Source organism: Scophthalmus maximus, chromosome 14, assembly GCF_022379125.1.
Source record: "Scophthalmus maximus strain ysfricsl-2021 chromosome 14, ASM2237912v1, whole genome shotgun sequence".
NCBI lineage: Eukaryota > Metazoa > Chordata > Actinopteri > Pleuronectiformes > Scophthalmidae > Scophthalmus > Scophthalmus maximus.
The window spans coordinates 4,673,583-4,695,912 of record NC_061528.1 but is presented as its reverse complement, the minus strand read 5'-3'; the positions used below and the strand labels follow the sequence as shown (position 1 = coordinate 4,695,912).

The 22,330-nt window shown below is 57.4% G+C and overlaps 1 protein-coding gene across 1 annotated transcript in view; it reads right to left on the bottom strand.

Annotated features, from left to right (window-relative positions):
* LOC118283018 (pro-resilin-like) overlaps positions 1-22,330 on the bottom strand; it is a 61,921-nt gene that overhangs the window by 350 nt on the left and 39,241 nt on the right. The window lies entirely within an intron of this gene.

Here is a 22,330-nt window from a genome sequence, read left to right as displayed (position 1 = left end):
AGGCCCCGGGGTGAATAGAGTGACTCGGGAGATTGAGGGGAGTTGCTTGGCACACAAACAATTAGCACTCATCCCTGCATAGCTCGCTGTGGCCCCCAAATCCCCCACATTTGTCCAGACAAATTGACTGGACCCCGGGTCTTGTTTGTCTTGCTCTGCTGGCCTGCTGGAGAGGGCTTGAGGGCAATGCCCCCCCCCTCAAAGAGCAAGAACTCATGGGAAAAGGACAAATGATGTGTTCTGGTCACAAAAAATTTGCCTTCCAACACTTTTCAAGTCACATTTGTGAAATTCGAACAACATCCTGTGCTCGTTTAAAGTATTTGACGAGTCGGTGACATTGTGATTTGCCTGGGAGTTCAGTTGGTCATTGGATGAAGGTGAAAAGGGGAATGTTAAACACTGCAGTCATGGCTGGTTCACTCTCCCTTTGCTTCACATGACACTGGGTCTGTCGTATGTGATTTTGGCAATTACAATTTTTAATTTTAAATTTTTTAATTTAAATTTTTTTTTTATAAATAGGACAGATGGGTCCAACCTAATTTTTTTTCCCACGTGATTTCCTCAATTTAATTGTCCCTTTCTCTGCTCCCGTTCAGTTGTTTTATTCTCATTTTTACCACCTGTCTTTTTGTTTTGAAAGGCACGTTGATGTTTTGTAATGATATATACATAACAAAACATTTCCTTTGAAAGAATGCTTTGTTGTGTAAGTTCAGTGACACAGGTGAATTTAACATGAACATTTTACCTTTTCTCTGATTCCACAAAAATATATATATATCTGTTTTCAGTGCTTATATCAGACTGCCATCTAGTGCTTACTTTGTACACATCTGTACAAAGCTTTCCCTACCATGAATCCCAGGTTGCGATCACATTTTGAAAACCTTAAATCCGGAGTGCCACGTTCAAAACTCTACGTGAAGATCCAGTGGGTCACCACCAGTGTTGATGAATTGATAAAACCTCTAAAGGGTCTTTAAGGACCAAAATGGAGTTTATTAATATTGTGTGGGGTCAGGTCTACACCTGAAAACAACCGTATTTTTTAAACTAAATATCTAATGATACATTTGTTTTTTTTATTTCATATTAATTTAGATACGTGAAATTAGTGTTGTGGATACTACTGGATTTTAAATTTTGTCCATTTAACTTCAAATGATTGAATGTCATATAGAAGACATTTGAGTTACAAATAGAAAAAAGGTAAACAAGTCAGACTCAATAATACTCTATTTATTTATTTATTTATAGGAAGAGCTTAAGGAAAGACAATTCTTTACAAGGCCCCGGTGGTCGTCGACGACGTGGTGGTCATGGTGGAGACCCCGGTGGACGAGGCGGCGGTGGTCGTGGTAGAGGCAGAAGGTGTCGTGGTGGAGAGACCGGTGGTGGTCGACGAGGCGGCGGTCGTGGTGGAGGCAGAGGGGGTCGTGGTCGTCGAAGAGGAGGCAGATGGTGTCGTGGTGGAGGCACTGGTGGTGGTCGACCCCGCCGCCTCGTCCACGACACCTTCTGCCTCCTCATCCACGACCACCGGGGCCTCCACAACAACACCTTCTGCCTCCAGTACGACCCTCGCCGACTCGTCCACGACCACCGGGGCCTCACCACGACACCTTTTGCCTCGTCCACGACCGCCGGGGCCTCCACCACGACCCCTGCCGCCTCGTCGACGACCACCGGGGCCTCCACCACGACCCCTGCCACCTCGTAAAGAATTGTCTTTCCACAAGCTCTTCATGAAAATAAATAGAGTATTATTGAGTCTGACTAGTTTACCTTTTTTCTATTTGTGACTAAAATATCTCCTATACACCTTCTGCCTCCAGAACGACCACCGCCGCCTCGTCCACGACACCATCTTTCTCCTCGTCCACGACCACCGGGGCCTCCACCACGACACCTTCTGCCTCCAGTACGACCCTCGCCGCCTCGTCGACGACCACCGGGGCCTCTTCATAAAAATAGAGTATTATTGAGTCTGACTAGTTTACCTTTTTTCTATTTGTGACTCAAATATCTCCTATACACCTTCTGCCTCCAGAACGACCACCGCCGCCGTCGACGAGGCGGCGAGGGTCGTACTGGAGGCAGAAGGTGTCGTGGTGGAGCCCCGGTGGTCGTGGATGAGGCGGCGGGGGTCGTGGTGGAGGCCCCGGTGGTCGTCGACGAGGCGGCGAGGGTCGTACTGGAGGAAGAAAGTGTCGTGGTGGAGGCCCCGGTGGTCGTGGACGAGGAGAAAGATGGTGTCGTGGACGAGGCGGCGGTGGTCGTTCTGGAGGCAGAAGGTGTATAGGAAATATTTGAGTCACAAATAGAAAAAAGTTGAACTAGTCAGACTCAATAATACTCTATTTATTTTTACGAAGAGCTTGTGGAAAGACAATTCTTTACGAGGCAGAAAGTGTCGTGGACATGGCCCCGGTGGTGGTCGATGATGCTGCGGTCGTGGTGGAGGCAGAGGGTGTCGTGGTCGACGATGCTGCGGTCGTGGTGGAGGCAGAGGGTGTCGTGGTCGACGATGCTGCGGTCGTGGTGGAGGCAGAAGGTGTCGTGGACGAGGCGGCGGGGGTCGTGGACGAGGAGGCAGAAGGTGTCGTGGACGAGGCGGCAGTGGTCGTACTGGAGGCAGAAGGTGTATAGGAGATATTTGAGTCACAAATAGAAAAAAAGTAAACTAGTCAGACTCAATAATACTCTATTTATTTTTACGAAGAGCTTGTGGAAAGACAATTCTTTACGAGGCAGAAGGTGTCGTCGACATGGCCCCGGTGGTGGTCGATGATGCTGCGGTCGTGGTGGAGGCAGAGGGTGTCATGGTTGACGATGCTGCGGTCGTGGTGGAGGCAGAAGGTGTCGTGGACGAGGCGGCAGTGGTTGTACTGGAGGCAGAAGGTGTATAGGAGATATTTGAGTCACAAATAGAAAAAAGGTAAACTAGTCAGACTCAATAATACTCTATTTATTTTTACGAAGAGCTTGTGGAAAGACAATTCTTTACGAGGCAGAAGGTGTCGTGGACAAGGCCCCGGTGGTCGTGGACGAGGCGGCGGGGGTCGTGGTGGAGGCCCCGGTGGTCGTCGACGAGACGGCGAGGGTCGTACTGGAAGCAGGTGTCGTGGTCGTCGACGAGGCCCCGGTGGTCGTCGACGAGGAGGCAGATGGTGTCGTGGACGAGGCGGCGGTGGTCGTACTGGAGGCAGAAGGTGTATAGGAGATATTTTAGTCACAAATAGAAAAAAGGTAAACTAGTCAGACTCAATAATACTCAATTAATTTTCATGAAGAGCTTGTGGAAAGACAATTCTTTACGAGGAAGAAGGTGTCGTGGACATGGCCCCGGTGGTGGTCGATGATGCTGCGGTCGTGGTGGAGGCAGAGGGTGTCGTGGTCGACGATGCTGCGGTCGTGGTGAAGGCAGAAGGTGTCGTGGACGAGGCGGCGGGGGTCGTGGACGAGGAGGCAGAAGGTGTCGTGGACGAGGCGGCAGTGGTCGTACTGGAGGCAGAGGGTGTCGTGGTCGACGATGCTGCGGTCATGGTGGAGGCAGAGGGTGTCGAGGTGGAGGCTCCGGTGGTCGTGGTGGAGGCAGAAGGTGTCGTGGTCGACGATGCTGCGGTCATGGTGGAGGCAGAGGGTGTCGAGGTGGAGGCTCCGGTGGTCGTGGATGAGGAGGCAGAAGGTGTCGTGGACGAGGCGGCGGGGGTCGTGGTGGAGGCCCCGGTGGTCGTCGACGAGGTGGCGAGGGTCGTGCTGGAGGCAGAAGGTGTTGTGGTTGAGGCCCCGGTGGTGGTCAACGAGGCAGAAGGTGTTGTGGTGGAGGCCCCGGTGGTCGTCGACGAGGCAGAAGGTGTCGTGGTGGAGGCCCCGGTGGTCGTGGACGAGGAGGCAGATGGTGTCGTGGACGAGGCGGCGGTGGTCGTACTGGAGGCAGAAGGTGTATAGGAGATATTTGAGTCACAAATAGAAAAAAGGTAAACTAGTCAGACTCAATAATACTCAATTAATTTTTATGAAGAGCTTGTGGAAAATCAATTCTTTACGAGGCAGAAGGTGTCGTGGACACGGCCCCGGTGGTGGTCGATGATGCTGCGGTCGTGGTGGAGGCAGAGGGTGACGTGGTGGAGGCTCCGGTGGTCGTCGACGAGGCAGAAGGTGTCGTGGTGGAGGCCCCGGTGGTCGTGGACGAGGAGGCAGATGTTGTCGTGGTCGACGATGCTGCGGTCGTGGTGGAGGCCCCGGTGGTCGTCGACGAGGCGGCGAGGGTCGTACTGGAGGCAGAAGGTGTTGTGGTTGAGGCCCCGGTGGTCGTACTGGAGGCAGAAGGTGTCGTGGACGAGGCGGCGGGGGTCGTGGACGAGGGGGCAGAAGGTGTCGTGGACGAGGCGGCAGTGGTCGTACTGGAGGCAGAAGGTGTATAGGAGATATTTGAGTCACAAATAGAAAAAAGGTAAACTAGTCAGACTCAATAATACTCTATTCATTTTTACGAAGAGCTTGTGGAAAGACAATTCTTTACGAGGCAGAAGGTGTCGTGGACATGGCCCCGGTGGTGGTCGATGATGCTGCGGTCGTGGTGGAGGCAGAGGGTGTCGTGGTCGACGATGCTGCGGTCGTGGTGGAGGCAGAGGGTGTCGTGGTCGACGATGCTGCGGTCGTGGTGGAGGCAGAGGGTGTCGTGGTCGACGATGCTGCGGTCGTGGTGGAGGCAGAGGGTGTCGTGGACGAGGCGGCGGGGGTCGTGGACGAGGAGGCAGAAGGTGTCGTGGACGAGGCGGCAGTGGTCGTACTGGAGGCAGAAGGTGTATAGGAGATATTTGAGTCACAAATAGAAAAAAAGTAAACTAGTCAGACTCAATAATACTCTATTTATTTTTACGAAGAGCTTGTGGAAAGACAATTCTTTACGAGGCAGAAGGTGTCGTGGACAAGGCCCCGGTGGTCGTGGACGAGGCGGCGGGGGTCGTGGTGGAGGCCCCGGTGGTCGTCGACGAGACGGCGAGGGTCGTACTGGAAGCAGGTGTCGTGGTCGTCGACGAGGAGGCAGATGGTGTCGTGGACGAGGCGGCGGTGGTCGTACTGGAGGCAGAAGGTGTATAGGAGATATTTTAGTCACAAATAGAAAAAAGGTAAACTAGTCAGACTCAATAATACTCAATTAATTTTCATGAAGAGCTTGTGGAAAGACAATTCTTTACGAGGAAGAAGGTGTCGTTGACATGGCCCCGGTGGTGGTCGATGATGCTGCGGTCGTGGTGGAGGCAGAGGGTGTCGTGGTCGACGATGCTGCGGTCGTGGTGAAGGCAGAAGGTGTCGTGGACGAGGCGGCGGGGGTCGTGGACGAGGAGGCAGAAGGTGTCGTGGACGACGATGCTGCGGTCATGGTGGAGGCAGAGGGTGTCGAGGTGGAGGCTCCGGTGGTCGTGGTGGAGGCAGAAGGTGTCGTGGTCGACGATGCTGCGGTCATGGTGGAGGCAGAGGGTGTCGAGGTGGAGGCTCCGGTGGTCGTGGATGAGGAGGCAGAAGGTGTCGTGGACGAGGCGGCGGGGGTCGTGGTGGAGGCCCCGGTGGTCGTCGACGAGGTGGCGAGGGTCGTACTGGAGGCAGAAGGTGTTGTGGTTGAGGCCCCGGTGGTGGTCAACGAGGCAGAAGGTGTTGTGGTGGAGGCCCCGGTGGTCGTCGACGAGGCAGAAGGTGTCGTGGTGGAGGCCCCGGTGGTCGTCGACGAGGCAGAAGGTGTCGTGGTGGAGGCCCCGGTGGTCGTGGACGAGGAGGCAGATGGTGTCGTGGACGAGGCGGCAGCGGTCGTACTGGAGGCAGAAGGTGTATAGGAGATATTTGAGTCACAAATAGAAAAAAGGTAAACTAGTCAGACTCAATAATACTCTATTTATTTTTACGAAGAGCTTGTGGAAAGACAATTCTTTACGAGGCAGAAGGTGTCGTGGACATGGCCCCGGTGGTGGTCGATGATGCTGCGGTCGTGGTGGAGGCAGAGGGTGTCGTGGTCGACGATGCTGCGGTCGTGGTGGAGGCAGAGGGTGTCGTGGTCGACGATGCTGCAGTCGTGGTGGAGGCAGAAGGTGTCGTGGACGAGGCGGCGGGGGTCGTGGACGAGGAGGCAGAAGGTGTCGTGGACGAGGCGGCAGTGGTCGTACTGGAGGCAGAAGGTGTATAGGAGATATTTGAGTCACAAATAGAAAAAAAGTAAACTAGTCAGACTCAATAATACTCTATTTATTTTTACGAAGAGCTTGTGGAAAGACAATTCTTTACGAGGCAGAAGGTGTCGTCGACATGGCCCCGGTGGTGGTCGATGATGCTGCGGTCGTGGTGGAGGCAGAGGGTGTCGTGGTCGACGATGCTGCGGTCGTGGTGGAGGCAGAGGGTGACGTGGTGGAGGCTCCGGTGGTCGTGGACGAGGCGGCGGGGGTCGTGGTGGAGGCCCCGGTGGTCGTCGACGAGACGGCGAGGGTCGTACTGGAAGCAGGTGTCGTGGTCGTCGACGAGGCCCCGGTGGTCGTCGACGAGGAGGCAGATGGTGTCGTGGACGAGGCGGCGGTGGTCGTACTGGAGGCAGAAGGTGTATAGGAGATATTTTAGTCACAAATAGAAAAAAGGTAAACTAGTCAGACTCAATAATACTCAATTAATTTTCATGAAGAGCTTGTGGAAAGACAATTCTTTACGAGGAAGAAGGTGTCGTGGACATGGCCCCGGTGGTGGTCGATGATGCTGCGGTCGTGGTGGAGGCAGAGGGTGTCGTGGTCGACGATGCTGCGGTCGTGGTGAAGGCAGAAGGTGTCGTGGACGAGGCGGCGGGGGTCGTGGACGAGGAGGCAGAAGGTGTCGTGGACGAGGCGGCAGTGGTCGTACTGGAGGCAGAGGGTGTCGTGGTCGACGATGCTGCGGTCATGGTGGAGGCAGAGGGTGTCGAGGTGGAGGCTCCGGTGGTCATGGTGGAGGCAGAAGGTGTCGTGGTCGACGATGCTGCGGTCATGGTGGAGGCAGAGGGTGTCGAGGTGGAGGCTCCGGTGGTCGTGGATGAGGAGGCAGAAGGTGTCGTGGACGAGGCGGCGGGGGTCGTGGTGGAGGCCCCGGTGGTCGTCGACGAGGTGGCGAGGGTCGTGCTGGAGGCAGAAGGTGTTGTGGTTGAGGCCCCGGTGGTGGTCAACGAGGCAGAAGGTGTTGTGGTGGAGGCCCCGGTGGTCGTCGACGAGGCAGAAGGTGTCGTGGTGGAGGCCCCGGTGGTCGTGGTGGCCCCGGTGGTGGTCGATGATGCTGCGGTCGTGGTGGAGGCAGAGGGTGTCGTGGTCGACGATGCTGCGGTCGTGGTGGAGGCAGAATGTGTCGTGGACGAGGAGGCAGAAGGTGTCGTGGACGAGGCGGCAGTGGTCGTACTGGAGGCAGAAGGTGTATAGGAGATATTTGAGTCACAAATAGAAAAAAGGAAAACTAGTCAGACTCAATAATACTCTATTTATTTTTACGAAGAGCTTGTGGAAAGACAATTCTTTACGAGGCAGAAGGTGTCGTGGACAAGGCCCCGGTGGTCGTGGACGAGGCGGCGGGGGTCGTGGTGGAGGCCCCGGTGGTCGTCGACGAGACGGCGAGGGTCGTACTGGAGGCAGAGGGTGTCGTGGTCGACGATGCTGCGGTCGTGGTGGAGGCAGAATGTGTCGTGGACGAGGAGGCAGATGGTGTCGTGGACGAGGCGGCAGTGGTCGTACTGGAGGCAGAAGGTGTATAGGAGATATTTTAGTCACAAATAGAAAAAAGGTAAACTAGTCAGACTCAATAATACTCAATTAATTTTCATGAAGAGCTTGTGGAAAGACAATTCTTTACGAGGAAGAAGGTGTCGTGGACATGGCCCCGGTGGTGGTCGATGATGCTGCGGTCGTGGTGGAGGCAGAGGGTGTCGTGGTCGACGATGCTGCGGTCGTGGTGAAGGCAGAAGGTGTCGTGGACGAGGCGGCGGGGGTCGTGGACGAGGAGGCAGAAGGTGTCGTGGACGAGGCGGCAGTGGTCGTACTGGAGGCAGAGGGTGTCGTGGTCGACGATGCTGCGGTCATGGTGGAGGCAGAGGGTGTCGAGGTGGAGGCTCCGGTGGTCGTGGTGGAGGCAGAAGGTGTCGTGGTCGACGATGCGGTCATGGTGGAGGCAGAGGGTGTCGAGGTGGAGGCTCCGGTGGTCGTGGATGAGGAGGCAGAAGGTGTCGTGGACGAGGCGGCGGGGGTCGTGGTGGAGGCCCCGGTGGTCGTCGACGAGGAGGCAGATGGTGTCGTGGACGAGGCGGCGGTGGTCGTACTGGAGGCAGAAGGTGTATAGGAGATATTTGAGTCACAAATAGAAAAAAGGTAAACTAGTCAGACTCAATAATACTCAATTAATTTTTATGAAGAGCTTGTGGAAAATCAATTCTTTACGAGGCAGAAGGTGTCGTGGACACGGCCCCGGTGGTGGTCGATGATGCTGCGGTCGTGGTGGAGGCAGAGGGTGTCGTGGTCGACGATGCTGCGGTCGTGGTGGAGGCAGAGGGTGACGTGGTGGAGGCTCCGGTGGTCGTCGACGAGGCAGAAGGTGTCGTGGTGGAGGCCCCGGTGGTCGTGGACGAGGAGGCAGATGGTGTCGTGGTCGACGATGCTGCGGTCCTGGTGGAGGCCCCGGTGGTCGTCGACGAGGCGGCGAGGGTCGTACTGGAGGCAGAAGGTGTTGTGGTTGAGGCCCCGGTGGTCGTACTGGAGGCAGAAGGTGTCGTGGTGGAGGCGCCGCTGGTCGTGGACGAGGAGGCAGATGGTGTCGTGGACGAGGCGGCGGGGGTCGTGGACGAGGAGGCAGAAGGTGTCGTGGACGAGGCGGCAGTGGTCGTACTGGAGGCAGAAGGTGTATAGGAGATATTTGAGTCACAAATAGAAAAAAGGTAAACTAGTCAGACTCAATAATACTCTATTTATTTTTACGAAGAGCTTGTGGAAAGACAATTCTTTACGAGGCAGAAGGTGTCGTGGACAAGGCCCCGGTGGTCGTGGACGAGGCGGCGGGGGTCGTGGTGGAGGCCCCGGTGGTCGTGGATGAGGAGGCAGAAGGTGTCGTGGACGAGGCAGCGGGGGTCGTGGTGGAGGCCCCGGTGGTCGTCGACGAGGTGGCGAGGGTCGTACTGGAGGCAGAAGTTGTTGTGGTTGAGGCCCCGGTGGTGGTCGACGAGGCAGAAGGTGTTGTGGTGGAGGCCCCGGTGGTCGTCGACGAGACGGCGAGGGTCGTACTGGAAGCAGAAAGTGTCGTGGTGGAGGCCCCAGTGGTCGTGGACGAGGAGAAAGATGGTGTCGTGGACGAGGCGGCGGTGGTTGTTCTGGAGGCAGAAGGTGTATAGGATATATTTGAGTCACAAATAGAAAAAAGGTAAACTAGTCAGACTCAATAATACTCTATTTATTTTTACGAAGAGCTTGTGGAAAGACAATTCTTTACGAGGCAGAAGGTGTCGTGGACATGGCCCCGGTGGTGGTCGATGATGCTGCGGTCGTGGTGGAGGCAGAGGGTGTCGTGGTCAACGATGCTGCGGTCGTGGTGGAGGCAGAGGGTGTCGTGGTCGACGATGCTGCGGTCGTGGTGGAGGCAGAAGGTGTCGTGGACGAGGCGGCGGGGGTCGTGGACGAGGAGGCAGAAGGTGTCGTGGACGAGGCGGCAGTGGTCGTACTGGAGGCAGAAGGTGTATAGGAGATATTTGAGTCACAAATAGAAAAAAGGTAAACTAGTCAGACTCAATAATACTCAATTAATTTTTATGAAGAGCTTGTGGAAAGACAATTCTTTACGAGGCAGAAGGTGTCGTGGACAAGGCCCCGGTGGTCGTGGACGAGGCGGCGGGGGTCGTGGTGGAGGCCCCGGTGGTCGTCGACGAGACGGCGAGGGTCGTACTGGAAGCAGGTGTCGTGGTCGTCGACGAGGCCCCGGTGGTCGTCGACGAGGCAGATGGTGTCGTGGTGGAGGCCCCGGTGGTCGTCGACGAGGCGGCGAGGGTCGTACTGGAGGCAGAAAGTGTCGTGGTGGAGGCCCCGGTGGTCGTGGACGAGGAGAAAGATGGTGTCGTGGACGAGGCGGCGGTGGTCGTACTGGAGGCAGAAGGTGTATAGGAGATATTTTAGTCACAAATAGAAAAAAGGTAAACTAGTCAGACTCAATAATACTCTATTTATTTTTACGAAGAGCTTGTGGAAAGACAATTCTTTACGAGGCAGAAGGTGTCGTGGACATGGCCCCGGTGGTGGTCGATGATGCTGTGGTCGTGGTGGAGGCAGAGGGTGTCGTGGTCGACGATGCTGCGGTCGTGGTGGAGGCAGAGGGTGTCGTGGTCGACGATGCTGCGGTCGTGGTGGAGGCAGAGGGTGACGTGGTGGAGGCTCCGGTGGTCGTCGACGAGGCAGAAGGTGTCGTGGTGGAGGCCCCGGTGGTCGTGGACGAGGAGGCAGATGGTGTCGTGGTCGACGATGCTGCGGTCGTGGTGGAGGCCCCGGTGGTCGTCGACGAGGCGGCGAGGGTCGTACTGGAGGCAGAAAGTTTTGTGGTTGAGGCCCCGGTGGTCGTCGACGAGGCGGCGAGGGTCGTACTGGAGGCAGAAGGTGTTGTGGTTGAGGCCCCGGTGGTCGTACTGGAGGCAGAAGGTGTCGTGGTGGAGGCGCCGCTGGTCGTGGACGAGGAGGCAGATGGTGTCGTGGACGAGGCGGCGGGGGTCGTGGACGAGGAGGCAGAAGGTGTCGTGGACGAGGCGGCAGTGGTCGTACTGGAGGCAGAAGGTGTATAGGAGATATTTGAGTCACAAATAGAAAAAAGGTAAACTAGTCAGACTCAATAATACTCTATTTATTTTTACGAAGAGCTTGTGGAAAGACAATTCTTTACGAGGCAGAAGGTGTCGTGGACAAGGCCCCGGTGGTCGTGGACGAGGCGGCGGGGGTCGTGGTGGAGGCCCCGGTGGTCGTGGATGAGGAGGCAGAAGGTGTCGTGGACGAGGCAGCGGGGGTCGTGGTGGAGGCCCCGGTGGTCGTCGACGAGGTGGCGAGGGTCGTACTGGAGGCAGAAGTTGTTGTGGTTGAGGCCCCGGTGGTGGTCGACGAGGCAGAAGGTGTTGTGGTGGAGGCCCCGGTGGTCGTCGACGAGACGGCGAGGGTCGTACTGGAAGCAGAAAGTGTCGTGGTGGAGGCCCCAGTGGTCGTGGACGAGGAGAAAGATGGTGTCGTGGACGAGGCGGCGGTGGTTGTTCTGGAGGCAGAAGGTGTATAGGATATATTTGAGTCACAAATAGAAAAAAGGTAAACTAGTCAGACTCAATAATACTCTATTTATTTTTACGAAGAGCTTGTGGAAAGACAATTCTTTACGAGGCAGAAGGTGTCGTGGACATGGCCCCGGTGGTGGTCGATGATGCTGCGGTCGTGGTGGAGGCAGAGGGTGTCGTGGTCAACGATGCTGCGGTCGTGGTGGAGGCAGAGGGTGTCGTGGTCGACGATGCTGCGGTCGTGGTGGAGGCAGAAGGTGTCGTGGACGAGGCGGCGGGGGTCGTGGACGAGGAGGCAGAAGGTGTCGTGGACGAGGCGGCAGTGGTCGTACTGGAGGCAGAAGGTGTATAGGAGATATTTGAGTCACAAATAGAAAAAAGGTAAACTAGTCAGACTCAATAATACTCAATTAATTTTTATGAAGAGCTTGTGGAAAGACAATTCTTTACGAGGCAGAAGGTGTCGTGGACAAGGCCCCGGTGGTCGTGGACGAGGCGGCGGGGGTCGTGGTGGAGGCCCCGGTGGTCGTCGACGAGACGGCGAGGGTCGTACTGGAAGCAGGTGTCGTGGTCGTCGACGAGGCCCCGGTGGTCGTCGACGAGGCAGATGGTGTCGTGGTGGAGGCCCCGGTGGTCGTCGACGAGGCGGCGAGGGTCGTACTGGAGGCAGAAAGTGTCGTGGTGGAGGCCCCGGTGGTCGTGGACGAGGAGAAAGATGGTGTCGTGGACGAGGCGGCGGTGGTCGTACTGGAGGCAGAAGGTGTATAGGAGATATTTTAGTCACAAATAGAAAAAAGGTAAACTAGTCAGACTCAATAATACTCTATTTTTACGAAGAGCTTGTGGAAAGACAATTCTTTACGAGGCAGAAGGTGTCGTGGACATGGCCCCGGTGGTGGTCGATGATGCTGTGGTCGTGGTGGAGGCAGAGGGTGTCGTGGTCGACGATGCTGCGGTCGTGGTGGAGGCAGAGGGTGTCGTGGTCGACGATGCTGCGGTCGTGGTGGAGGCAGAGGGTGACGTGGTGGAGGCTCCGGTGGTCGTCGACGAGGCAGAAGGTGTCGTGGTGGAGGCCCCGGTGGTCGTGGACGAGGAGGCAGATGGTGTCGTGGTCGACGATGCTGCGGTCGTGGTGGAGGCCCCGGTGGTCGTCGACGAGGCGGCGAGGGTCGTACTGGAGGCAGAAAGTTTTGTGGTTGAGGCCCCGGTGGTCGTACTGGAGGCAGAAGGTGTCGTGGTGGAGGCGCCACTGGTCGTGGACGAGGAGGCAGATGGTGTCGTGGACGAGGCGGCGGGGGTCGTGGACGAGGAAGCAGAAGGTGTCGTGGACGAGGCGGCAGTGGTCGTACTGGAGGCAGAAGGTGTATAGGAGATATTTGAGTCACAAATAGAAAAAAGGTAAACTAGTCAGACTCAATAATACTCTATTTATTTTTATGAAGAGCTTGTGGAAAGACAATTCTTTACGAGGCAGAAGGTGTCGTGGACAAGGCCCCGGTGGTCGTGGGTGAGGCGGCGGGGGTCGTGGTGGAGGCCCCGGTGGTCGTGGATGAGGCCCCGGTGGTCGTTGACGAGACGGCGAGGGTCGTACTGGAAGCAGGTGTCGTGGTCGTCGACGAGGCCCCGGTGGTCGTCGACGAGGCAGATGGTGTCGTGGTGGAGGCCCCGGTGGTCGTCGACGAGGCGGCGAGGGTGGTACTGGAGGCAGAAAGTGTCGTGGTGGAGGCCCCGGTGGTCGTGGACGAGGAGGCAGAAGGTGTCGTGGACGAGGCGGCGGTGGTCGTTCTGGAGGCAGAAGGTGTATAGGAGATATTTTAGTCACAAATAGAAAAAAGGTAAACTAGTCAGACTCAATAATACTCTATTTTTACGAAGAGCTTGTGGAAAGACAATTCTTTACGAGGCAGAAGGTGTCGTGGACACGGCCCCGGTGGTGGTCGATGATGCTGCGGTCGTGGTGGAGGCTCCGGTGGTCGTGATGGAGGCAGAAGGTGTCGTGGTGGAGGCCCCGGCGGTCGTGGACGAGGAGAAAGATGGTGTCGTGGATGAGGCGGCGGTGGTCGTTCTGGAGGCAGAAGGTGTATTGGAGATATTTTAGTCACAAATAGAAAAAAGGTAAACTAGTCAGACTCAATAATACTCTATTTATTTTTATGAAGAGCTTGTGGAAAGACAATTCTTTACGAGGCAGAAGGTGTCGTGGACATGGCCCCGGTGGTGGTCGATGATGCTGCGGTCGTGGTGGAGGCCCCGGTGGTCGTGGATGAGGAGGCAGAAGGTGTCGTGGACGAGGCGGCGGGGGTCGTGGTGGAGGCCCCGGTGGTCGTCGACGAGGTGGCGAGGGTCGTACTGGAGGCAGAAGGTGTTGTGGTTGAGGCCCCGGTGGTGGTCGACGAGGCAGAAGGTGTTGTGGTGGAGGCCCCGGTGGTCGTCGACGAGGCAGAAGGTGTCGTGGACGAGGCGGCGGGGGTCGTGGACGAGGAGGCAGAAGGTGTCGTGGACGAGGCGGCGGTGGTCGTTCTGGAGGCAGAAGGTGTATAGGAGATATTTTAGTCACAAATAGAAAAAAGGTAAACTAGTCAGACTCAATAATACTCTATTTATTTTTATGAAGAGCTTGTGGAAAGACAATTCTTTACGAGGCAGAAGGTGTCGTGGACATGGCCCCGGTGGTGGTCGATGATGCTGCGGTCGTGGTGGAGGCAGAGGGTGTCGTGGTCGACGATGCTGCGGTCGTGGTGGAGGCAGAGGGTGTCGTGGTCGACGATGCTGCGGTTGTGGTGGAGGCTCCGGTGGTCGTGATGGAGGCAGAAGGTGTCGTGGTGGAGGCCCCGGCGGTCGTGGACGAGGAGAAAGATGGTGTCGTGGACGAGGCGGCGGTGGTCGTTCTGGAGGAAGAAGGTGTATAGGAGATATTTTAGTCACAAATACAAAAAAGGTAAACTAGTCAGACTCAATAATACTCAATTAATTTTTATGAAGAGCTTGTGGAAAGACAATTCTTTACGAGGCAGAAGGTGTCGTGGACATGGCCCCGGTGGTGGTCGATGATGCTGCGGTCGTGGTGGAGGCAGAGGGTGTCGTGGTCGACGATGCTGCGGTCATGGTGGAGGCAGAGGGTGACGAGGTGGAGGCTCCGGTGGTCGTGGTGGAGGCAGAAGGTGTCGTGGTGGAGGCCCCGGTGGTCGTGGATGAGGAGGCAGAAGGTGTCGTGGACGAGGCGGCGGGGGTCGTGGTGGAGGCCCCGGTGGTCGTCGACGAGGTGGCGAGGGTCGTACTGGAGGCAGAAGGTGTTGTGGTTGAGGCCCCGGTGGTGGTCGACGAGGCAGAAGGTGTCGTGGACGAGGCGGCGGGGGTCGTTCTGGAGGCAGAAGGTGTATAGGAGATATTTTAGTCACAAATAGGAAAAAGGTAAACTAGTCAGACTCAATAATACTCTATTTATTTTTATGAAGAGCTTGTGGAAAGACAATTCTTTACGAGGCAGAAGGTGTCGTCGACAAGGCCCCGGTGGTGGTCGATGATGCTGCGGTCGTGGTGGAGGCAGAGGGTGTCGTGGTCGACGATGCTGCGGTCGTGGTGGAGGCAGAGGGTGTCGTGGTCGACGATGCTGCGGTTGTGGTGGAGGCTCCGGTGGTCGTGATGGAGGCAGAAGGTGTCGTGGTGGAGGCCCCGGCGGTCGTGGACGAGGAGAAAGATGGTGTCGTGGACGAGGCGGCGGTGGTCGTTCTGGAGGCAGAAGGTGTATAGGAGATATTTTAGTCACAAATAGAAAAAAGGTAAACTAGTCAGACTCAATAATACTCAATTAATTTTTATGAAGAGCTTGTGGAAAGACAATTCTTTACGAGGCAGAAGGTGTCGTGGACATGGCCCCGGTGGTGGTCGATGATGCTGCGGTCGTGGTGGAGGCAGAGGGTGTCGTGGTCGACGATGCTGCGGTCGTGGTGGAGGCAGAGGGTGTCGAGGTGGAGTCTCCGGTGGTCATGGTGGAGGCAGAAGGTGTCGTGGTGGAGGCCCCGGTGGTCGTGGTGGAGGCAGAAGGTGTCGTGGTGGAGGCCCCGGTGGTCGTGGATGAGGAGGCAGAAGGTGTCGTGGACGAGGCGGCGGGGGTCGTGGTGGAGGCCCCGGTGGTCGAGGATGAGGCGGCGGGGGTCGTGGTGGAGGCCCCGGTGGTCGTCGACGAGACGGCGAGGGTCGTACTGGAAGCAGGTGTCGTGGTCGTCGACGAGGCCCCGGTGGTCGTCGACGAGGCAGATGGTGTCGTGGTGGAGGCCCCGGTGGTCGTCGACGAGGCGGCGAGGGTCGTACTGGAGGCAGAATGTGTCGTGGTGGAGGCCCCGGTGGTCGTGGACGAGGAGAAAGATGGTGTCGTGGACGAGGCGGCGATGGTCGTTCTGGAGGCAGAAGGTGTATAGGAGATATTTTAGTCACAAATAGAAAAAAGGTAAACTAGTCAGACTCAATAATACTCAATTAATTTTTATGAAGAGCTTGTGGAAAGACAATTCTTTACGAGGCAGAAGGTGTCGTGGACATGGCCCCGGTGGTGGTCGATGATGCTGCGGTCGTGGTGGAGGCAGAGGGTGTCGTGGTCGACGATGCTGCGGTCGTGGTGGAGGCAGAGGGTGTCGTGGTGGAGGCTCCGGTGGTCGTGGTGGAGGCAGAAGGTGTCGTGGTGGAGGCCCCGGTGGTCGTGGATGAGGAGGCAGAAGGTGTCGTGGACGAGGCGGCGGGGGTCGTGGTGGAGGCCCCGGTGGTCGTCGACGAGGTGGCGAGGGTCGTACTGGAGGCAGAAGGTGTTGTGGTTGAGGCCCCGGTGGTGGTCGACGAGGCAGAAGGTGTTGTGGTGGAGGCCCCGGTGGTCGTCGACGAGGCAGAAGGTGTCGTGGTGGAGGCCCCGGTGGTCGTGGACGAGGAGGCAGATGGTGTCGTGGACGAGGCGGCGGTGGTCGTACTGGAGGCAGAAGGTGTATAGGAGATATTTGAGTCACAAATAGAAAAAAGGTAAACTAGTCAGACTCAATAATACTCAATTAATTTTTATGAAGAGCTTGTGGAAAGACAATTCTTTACGAGGCAGAAGGTGTCGTGGACACGGCCCCGGTGGTGGTCGATGATGCTGTGGTCGTGGTGGAGGCAGAGGGTGTCGTGGTCGACGATGCTGCGGTCGTGGTGGAGGCAGAGGGTGACGTGGTGGAGGCTCCGGTGGTCGTCGACGAGGCAGAAGGTGTCGTGGTGGAGGCCCCGGTGGTCGTGGACGAGGAGGCAGATGGTGTCGTGGTCGACGATGCTGCGGTCGTGGTGGAGGCCCCGGTGGTCGTCGACGAGGCGGCGAGGGTCGTACTGGAGGCAGAAAGTGTCGTGGTGGAGGCGCCGCTGGTCGTGGACGAGGAGGCAGATGGTGTCGTGGACGAGGCGGCGGGGGTCGTGGACGAGGAGGCAGAAGGTGTCGTGGACGAGGCGGCAGTGGTCGTACTGGAGGCAGAAGGTGTATAGGAGATATTTGAGTCACAAATAGAAAAAAGGTAAACTAGTCAGACTCAATAATACTCTATTTATTTTTACGAAGAGCTTGTGGAAAGACAATTCTTTACGAGGCAGAAGGTGTCGTGGACAAGGCCCCGGTGGTCGTGGACGAGGCGGCGGGGGTCGTGGTGGAGGCCCCGGTGGTGGTGGATGAGGCGGCGGGGGTCGTGGTGGAGGCCCCGGTGGTCGTCGACGAGACGGCGAGGGTCGTACTGGAAGCAGGTGTCGTGGTCGTCGACGAGGCCCCGGTGGTCGTCGACGAGGCAGAAGGTGTCGTGGACGAGGCGGCGGGGGTCGTGGACGAGGAGGCAGAAGGTGTCGTGGACGAGGCGGCGGTGGTCGTTCTGGAGGCAGAAGGTGTATAGGAGATATTTTAGTCACAAATAGAAAAAAGGTAAACTAGTCAGACTCAATAATACTCTATTTATTTTTATGAAGAGCTTGTGGAAAGACAATTCTTTACGAGGCAGAAGGTGTCGTGGACATGGCCCCGGTGGTGGTCGATGATGCTGCGGTCGTGGTGGAGGCAGAGGGTGTCGTGGTCGACGATGCTGCGGTCGTGGTGGAGGCAGAGGGTGTCGTGGTCGACGATGCTGCGGTTGTGGTGGAGGCTCCGGTGGTCGTGATGGAGGCAGAAGGTGTCGTGGTGGAGGCCCCGGCGGTCGTGGACGAGGAGAAAGATGGTGTCGTGGACGAGGCGGCGGTGGTCGTTCTGGAGGAAGAAGGTGTATAGGAGATATTTTAGTCACAAATACAAAAAAGGTAAACTAGTCAGACTCAATAATACTCAATTAATTTTTATGAAGAGCTCGTGGAAAGACAATTCTTTACGAGGCAGAAGGTGTCGTGGACATGGCCCCGGTGGTGGTCGATGATGCTGCGGTCGTGGTGGAGGCAGAGGGTGTCGTGGTCGACGATGCTGCGGTCATGGTGGAGGCAGAGGGTGACGAGGTGGAGGCTCCGGTGGTCGTGGTGGAGGCAGAAGGTGTCGTGGTGGAGGCCCCGGTGGTCGTGGATGAGGAGGCAGAAGGTGTCGTGGACGAGGCGGCGGGGGTCGTGGTGGAGGCCCCGGTGGTCGTCGACGAGGTGGCGAGGGTCGTACTGGAGGCAGAAGGTGTTGTGGTTGAGGCCCCGGTGGTGGTCGACGAGGCAGAAGGTGTCGTGGACGAGGCGGCGGGGGTCGTTCTGGAGGCAGAAGGTGTATAGGAGATATTTTAGTCACAAATAGGAAAAAGGTAAACTAGTCAGACTCAATAATACTCTATTTATTTTTATGAAGAGCTTGTGGAAAGACAATTCTTTACGAGGCAGAAGGTGTCGTCGACAAGGCCCCGGTGGTGGTCGATGATGCTGCGGTCGTGGTGGAGGCAGAGGGTGTCGTGGTCGACGATGCTGCGGTCGTGGTGGAGGCAGAGGGTGTCGTGGTCGACGATGCTGCGGTTGTGGTGGAGGCTCCGGTGGTCGTGATGGAGGCAGAAGGTGTCGTGGTGGAGGCCCCGGCGGTCGTGGACGAGGAGAAAGATGGTGTCGTGGACGAGGCGGCGGTGGTCGTTCTGGAGGCAGAAGGTGTATAGGAGATATTTTAGTCACAAATAGAAAAAAGGTAAACTAGTCAGACTCAATAATACTCAATTAATTTTTATGAAGAGCTTGTGGAAAGACAATTCTTTACGAGGCAGAAGGTGTCGTGGACATGGCCCCGGTGGTGGTCGATGATGCTGCGGTCGTGGTGGAGGCAGAGGGTGTCGTGGTCGACGATGCTGCGGTCGTGGTGGAGGCAGAGGGTGTCGAGGTGGAGGCTCCGGTGGTCATGGTGGAGGCAGAAGGTGTCGTGGTGGAGGCCCCGGTGGTCGTGGTGGAGGCAGAAGGTGTCGTGGTGGAGGCCCCGGTGGTCGTGGATGAGGAGGCAGAAGGTGTCGTGGACGAGGCGGCGGGGGTCGTGGTGGAGGCCCCGGTGGTCGTGGATGAGGCGGCGGGGGTCGTGGTGGAGGCCCCTGTGGTCGTCGACGAGACGGCGAGGGTCGTACTGGAAGCAGGTGTCGTGGTCGTCGACGAGGCCCCGGTGGTCGTCGACGAGGCAGATGGTGTCGTGGTGGAGGCCCCGGTGGTCGTCGACGAGGCGGCGAGGGTCGTACTGGAGGCAGAAAGTGTCGTGGTGGAGGCCCCGGTGGTCGTGGACGAGGAGAAAGATGGTGTCGTGGACGAGGCGGCGATGGTCGTTCTGGAGGCAGAAGGTGTATAGGAGATATTTTAGTCACAAATAGAAAAAAGGTAAACTAGTCAGACTCAATAATACTCAATTAATTTTTATGAAGAGCTTGTGGAAAGACAATTCTTTACGAGGCAGAAGGTGTCGTGGACATGGCCCCGGTGGTGGTCGATGATGCTGCGGTCGTGGTGGAGGCAGAGGGTGTCGTGGTCGACGATGCTGCGGTCGTGGTGGAGGCAGAGGGTGTCGTGGTGGAGGCTCCGGTGGTCGTGGTGGAGGCAGAAGGTGTCGTGGTGGAGGCCCCGGTGGTCGTGGATGAGGAGGCAGAAGGTGTCGTGGACGAGGCGGCGGGGGTCGTGGTGGAGGCCCCGGTGGTCGTCGACGAGGTGGCGAGGGTCGTACTGGAGGCAGAAGGTGTTGTGGTTGAGGCCCCGGTGGTGGTCGACGAGGCAGAAGGTGTTGTGGTGGAGGCCCCGGTGGTCGTCGACGAGGCAGAAGGTGTCGTGGTGGAGGCCCCGGTGGTCGTGGACGAGGAGGCAGATGGTGTCGTGGACGAGGCGGCGGTGGTCGTACTGGAGGCAGAAGGTGTATAGGAGATATTTGAGTCACAAATAGAAAAAAGGTAAACTAGTCAGACTCAATAATACTCAATTAATTTTTATGAAGAACTTGTGGAAAGACAATTCTTTACGAGGCAGAAGGTGTCGTGGACACGGCCCCGGTGGTGGTCGATGATGCTGTGGTCGTGGTGGAGGCAGAGGGTGTCGTGGTCGACGATGCTGCGGTCGTGGTGGAGGCAGAGGGTGACGTGGTGGAGGCTCCGGTGGTCGTCGACGAGGCAGAAGGTGTCGTGGTGGAGGCCCCGGTGGTCGTGGACGAGGAGGCAGATGGTGTCGTGGTCGACGATGCTGCGGTCGTGGTGGAGGCCCCGGTGGTCGTCGACGAGGCGGCGAGGGTCGTACTGGAGGCAGAAAGTGTCGTGGTGGAGGCGCCGCTGGTCGTGGACGAGGAGGCAGATGGTGTCGTGGACGAGGCGGCGGGGGTCGTGGACGAGGAGGCAGAAGGTGTCGTGGACGAGGCGGCAGTGGTCGTACTGGAGGCAGAAGGTGTATAGGAGATATTTGAGTCACAAATAGAAAAAAGGTAAACTAGTCAGACTCAATAATACTCTATTTATTTTTACGAAGAGCTTGTGGAAAGACAATTCTTTACGAGGCAGAAGGTGTCGTGGACAAGGCCCCGGTGGTCGTGGACGAGGCGGCGGGGGTCGTGGTGGAGGCCCCGGTGGTGGTGGATGAGGCGGCGGGGGTCGTGGTGGAGGCCCCGGTGGTCGTCGACGAGACGGCGAGGGTCGTACTGGAAGCAGGTGTCGTGGTCGTCGACGAGGCCCCGGTGGTCGTCGACGAGGCAGAAGGTGTCGTGGACGAGGCGGCGGGGGTCGTGGACGAGGAGGCAGAAGGTGTCGTGGACGAGGCGGCGGTGGTCGTTCTGGAGGCAGAAGGTGTATAGGAGATATTTTAGTCACAAATAGAAAAAAGGTAAACTAGTCAGACTCAATAATACTCTATTTATTTTTATGAAGAGCTTGTGGAAAGACAATTCTTTACGAGGCAGAAGGTGTCGTGGACATGGCCCCGGTGGTGGTCGATGATGCTGCGGTCGTGGTGGAGGCAGAGGGTGTCGTGGTCGACGATGCTGCGGTCGTGGTGGAGGCAGAGGGTGTCGTGGTCGACGATGCTGCGGTTGTGGTGGAGGCTCCGGTGGTCGTGATGGAGGCAGAAGGTGTCGTGGTGGAGGCCCCGGCGGTCGTGGACGAGGAGAAAGATGGTGTCGTGGACGAGGCGGCGGTGGTCGTTCTGGAGGAAGAAGGTGTATAGGAGATATTTTAGTCACAAATACAAAAAAGGTAAACTAGTCAGACTCAATAATACTCAATTAATTTTTATGAAGAGCTCGTGGAAAGACAATTCTTTACGAGGCAGAAGGTGTCGTGGACATGGCCCCGGTGGTGGTCGATGATGCTGCGGTCGTGGTGGAGGCAGAGGGTGTCGTGGTCGACGATGCTGCGGTCATGGTGGAGGCAGAGGGTGACGAGGTGGAGGCTCCGGTGGTCGTGGTGGAGGCAGAAGGTGTCGTGGTGGAGGCCCCGGTGGTCGTGGATGAGGAGGCAGAAGGTGTCGTGGACGAGGCGGCGGGGGTCGTGGTGGAGGCCCCGGTGGTCGTCGACGAGGTGGCGAGGGTCGTACTGGAGGCAGAAGGTGTTGTGGTTGAGGCCCCGGTGGTGGTCGACGAGGCAGAAGGTGTCGTGGACGAGGCGGCGGGGGTCGTTCTGGAGGCAGAAGGTGTATAGGAGATATTTTAGTCACAAATAGGAAAAAGGTAAACTAGTCAGACTCAATAATACTCTATTTATTTTTATGAAGAGCTTGTGGAAAGACAATTCTTTACGAGGCAGAAGGTGTCGTCGACAAGGCCCCGGTGGTGGTCGATGATGCTGCGGTCGTGGTGGAGGCAGAGGGTGTCGTGGTCGACGATGCTGCGGTCGTGGTGGAGGCAGAGGGTGTCGTGGTCGACGATGCTGCGGTTGTGGTGGAGGCTCCGGTGGTCGTGATGGAGGCAGAAGGTGTCGTGGTGGAGGCCCCGGCGGTCGTGGACGAGGAGAAAGATGGTGTCGTGGACGAGGCGGCGGTGGTCGTTCTGGAGGCAGAAGGTGTATAGGAGATATTTTAGTCACAAATAGAAAAAAGGTAAACTAGTCAGACTCAATAATACTCAATTAATTTTTATGAAGAGCTTGTGGAAAGACAATTCTTTACGAGGCAGAAGGTGTCGTGGACATGGCCCCGGTGGTGGTCGATGATGCTGCGGTCGTGGTGGAGGCAGAGGGTGTCGTGGTCGACGATGCTGCGGTCGTGGTGGAGGCAGAGGGTGTCGAGGTGGAGGCTCCGGTGGTCATGGTGGAGGCAGAAGGTGTCGTGGTGGAGGCCCCGGTGGTCGTGGTGGAGGCAGAAGGTGTCGTGGTGGAGGCCCCGGTGGTCGTGGATGAGGAGGCAGAAGGTGTCGTGGACGAGGCGGCGGGGGTCGTGGTGGAGGCCCCGGTGGTCGTGGATGAGGCGGCGGGGGTCGTGGTGGAGGCCCCTGTGGTCGTCGACGAGACGGCGAGGGTCGTACTGGAAGCAGGTGTCGTGGTCGTCGACGAGGCCCCGGTGGTCGTCGACGAGGCAGATGGTGTCGTGGTGGAGGCCCCGGTGGTCGTCGACGAGGCGGCGAGGGTCGTACTGGAGGCAGAAAGTGTCGTGGTG